This window comes from Mus pahari, unplaced genomic scaffold, assembly GCF_900095145.1.
Source record: "Mus pahari unplaced genomic scaffold, PAHARI_EIJ_v1.1 scaffold_12655_1, whole genome shotgun sequence".
Classification (NCBI taxonomy): domain Eukaryota; kingdom Metazoa; phylum Chordata; class Mammalia; order Rodentia; family Muridae; genus Mus; species Mus pahari.
The window spans coordinates 13,578-17,394 of NW_018391642.1; the positions used below are offsets into that span (position 1 = coordinate 13,578).

General features: G+C 53.9%; 1 pseudogene; it reads right to left on the reverse strand.

The window, feature by feature from the left end:
• Positions 1-758: 758 nt before the first annotated feature.
• On the reverse strand, positions 759-3,806 carry LOC110314630 (annotated as a pseudogene).
• Positions 3,807-3,817: the final 11 nt, after the last annotated feature.

Here is a 3,817-nt window from a genome sequence, read left to right on the forward strand (position 1 = left end):
TTGATGCCTTAGGAAACACCAGATAACCATATGTAATTGGAATTATCTCAGGGTCTTCAACTCCATTCCATTGATCAACTTGTGTATTTGTACCACATATCGTTATGTTTTTTGTTCCAGATTGATTATGGTGCTAGTTCGTTCTCTCTCTCCCTCCCTCCCTCCCTCCCTCCTTCCCTCCCTCCCTTCCTCCCTCTCTCCCTACTTTTCTCCCTCCTTCCCTCCCTCTATTTCTAGGAATATTTTGCCTGAATATATGCTTTTGTTCCCCATTCATTCCTGTAGGGTATAGAGACCTGGAGAGTATGTTAAAACCCCTGGAACTTGCGTTACAGATAATAGTGACCTTCTTTATGTACTGGGAATAAAACCTATGTTCTTAGGTTCTGAGGTATTTTGCATCCCATTATTTTTCTAAAACAATAGTGTTTTCTTTCTTTTTTTTTCTTTAAAAATTCATCCTCCGACAAAGGCTTTACTGACAATTTTCCATACAGTTAGTCAAAGAAATAAAATATAAAAAAATACAGAATACAGCAGACAGAATCTCATACACGGGAAACAGTTTCTTCTCATAAAAAAGCAAAAATTCCCCCCAATCTAAGAACTTAGTTTTAGCAGTAGACAGGATGCCACCAAGTGAACCACAAAAACCCAGCAGAGAATTCAAACCAAGGGAGAAGTTAGGTAGAGAAGGAGCAGATTTTTAAAATAACTGCTTCGGTGACACACACACAGCTGGAAAGCACAGGTGCGGGCTAGGCGGTTACCCTTACTATAACTATCACCATGTGTTCTTCCTCTAACTTGCCCAATGTCCGCAGCGCTGACTGGAGGTACTGCTGTGAAAAGTTGCAGGGCAGGAAGGCATACAGCATGCACTGTTGTCTCTGCCCTTAGACCCGCCCACAGGCAAGCTGATCACCCCTGCAGCCTCCTTCTGTTTCATGTAGGAAACTCGGTTCCTGAGAAGCCACCTCTGTAGGCCTGGCTCCACCATGGGCATGCCCTCGCCAGGCCCGCTGGGGGCTGACTGGACGGCCAGGAGCACAGCATAGCCGTTAGGGCTCCCCTGCTTGATTCACCGGGTGACCTCGTCCAGCTTGGAATGATCCAGTCGAAGGCGCTGGGCAATCTTTAGCTGGGTCAGCTTGCTGCCAGAAGTGTGGTCTTTGAAGAGGCCACTGATGACTCTCTGGCCCCCCTCAAAGATGTGCATAGATGTCGGAAAGCAGCTGTTTTTCAACACCAGAAGCCCATTCCAACCCAGCTGCAGCATCTGGGCATATTCTGACAGTCTTTAGCTTTTTGGTCTCATGTTTTGGCTCTTCAAGAGTCTTGGGCTCTGCCTCAGTGTTTCGATGATTGCGCTTACTCTCTCGAGTCTTTTTCCCATGGGAAGAGTCTGGATCCTCATGGTGGTGGTGATGGTGGCTCCTCTCCTCAGCACCATGTCTGCTGTTGCTGAGGGAGTTGCTGCCGGGACTCCTTGGTCCCTTCATTGGAGTGGTTCTCCTTTCGGCTACGCTCAGGGGTGCGATCCGAGCCTCGCTCAGACTGCTGCCCCCACCCTTGGTCCTGCTGCGTTCCTCATATGGGGAGTGAGTTGTCCTCCCAAGGTTACTGGAGAGGCTCCTCCACTTGCTTCTCTCTTCCCAGAGCTTGGCTATGCTCCGGTCCCCATCTCCCCCTCCCCCCAGCGCCCACCACTCCAGCTGCGCACTGAGTGGCTATAGCCCTCCAGACTGTTTCTGCGCTCTGAACTTTTACTGAGGCTGGTCCAGTCCCCTTACAAAAAGGTCCGGTCTCGGTCTGAATAGAGGAGGTGTGGAGGGGTCCTATCCCGCACCCCTAAGGTCAGTATCCAAGTTCCGATGCTGGGTATATCCATCAGTGAGCAGCTCGTAGTGCACAGGGAGAGGTGAGGGCTGGTACTGCTGGGGATAGCGAGTTTCCTCGGCTTTGGCAAAATCCACCTGAAGCCTGCGGTCTGGACCACCCAAGGGAAAGCCCCTCATCTTTGCACAGGCAGCCTGGGCTGCGTCCAGGCTCTCTTACTGGATGTAGGCAAAGCTTTGACGTGATCGATGGTCCGAATGCTCCCGAAGCGATCGAATTCTCTGGCCAGGGCCACCAGCGAGGTGTTAGGTCCAAGCCCACCCACGCAGAGGCGGGTGGTGGGGTTAGCCTTGCCTTAGCTTATCTTTATGGGGTTTCTGCCATTCACCCAGCCAGATATAGCCACCTTTGCCCTGTGTGCCATGTTCAGGTTCTGAAACTTGAGGAAGGCATAGGCGCCACCCTGGCCGTGGGCAGGCCTCTTGATGACCACCTCCTCAATGATGCCGTACTTCTCGAAGGCCCGTCGAAGCTCCACCTCGGAAACACTGTAGTTTTCCGAGTGGCTCTCTGGTCATCCTCCAGCATCAGGTCCTCCTTTCACACGGCCTGGTAGCCGTACGGGCGCCCGTGGTCATCGTACAGCCCGTAGTAGTAGTCTAGGGCTCGCTCTCGAGACAGTCCCACTGCCGCTGCCGTGCAGGGGCAGGTGGCTCAGGGGATCGGCGGGTGCGGGAGACCCGGGGGGGCGGCATGGAGGCGGCCGCATGGAGGCGGCGGCACTGCTGCTGCTGCTGCTGCTGCGCGCAGGTACACCACCTCCACCTTGAGCAGGCGATCATAGAGCAGCAGCAGATCGTAGAGCAGCCGGGCCAGGGCATGGTGGTGGAAGTTCACGTAGGTCACGAGGCCCATCTCCCGGGGTGTGTGACAGGCACAGGCTGATCTCGCCGAAGCGCTTGAACTGGTGGAAGAGCTGGTCCTCCAAGTGCTCGGCCGGCAGCGCGGGGCTCAGGCTGCTGATGAGGAGCATCTTGTACCTGGAGCTGCCTTGGAGCCGTGACCCGCGGGTTCCGCCCCGGGGGGAGGGGGGCAGCGGAAGTGGGGATGAGCGGGGCAACCGCGCTGCAAGCACCTGGGTCCCCGGAGGCTTTGCCCGTACGTCCCCCGCCTCCGGTTGTGCCCAAGAAGCGCCCACCGGCGGCATACCGGGCGGCAGCCTGTCGCGATGCCCACCTGATGCTCACCGCCTCCCCCGCTGCCACGGGGCTTCTCGCGAGCCCGCGCAGGGACCGGGTGCTTGGTACCACCCGAGGCCTACTATAGTGTTTTCTATTGAAGGCATTCTAGGTCACTTGGGGATCCAACCTTTAGGTATCAGATAGTGAAGTGAACCATGTTAAGAGGAGAATGAAAACCTGGTGCAGGTTGAATTTATCTACCTGATACAGACGAGGGGAGTCTAATTCCAGCCAAATAATTACCTGCATATATTTTTAAAAGATTTATTTATTTATTTGTATGTGAGTACTCTGTAGTCATCTTCAAGCACACCAGAAGAGGGTATCAGATCTCATTATTTATGGTTGTGAGCCACCAAGTGATTGCTGGGAATTGAACTCAGGACTCTGGAAGAGCAGACAGTGCTCTTAACCACTGAGCCATCTCTCCAGCCCACTAGCACCATATTAAAATGCAGTACAATTTCTGGAAATTTCCAGACAACTATCAGTCCAATCAGTCCAATTCTAAGTGCATGATATTGGTTAAGTTTTGACTACATGAGGAGGGGTGTTCGCCCGGCAGCAGTCCCCAGGCCTGATCCGGCATCCGGCACCTTTCCCCACCCGAGGAGAGGTGAAGAGGTGTTGGCTGGGGAGTCCCCAGGCCTGATTCGGAATCTCGCACCTTTCCCCGCCAGAGGAGGGGTGTTCACCTGGGACCAGTCCCCAGGCTTGATCCGGCATCCGGCGCCTTT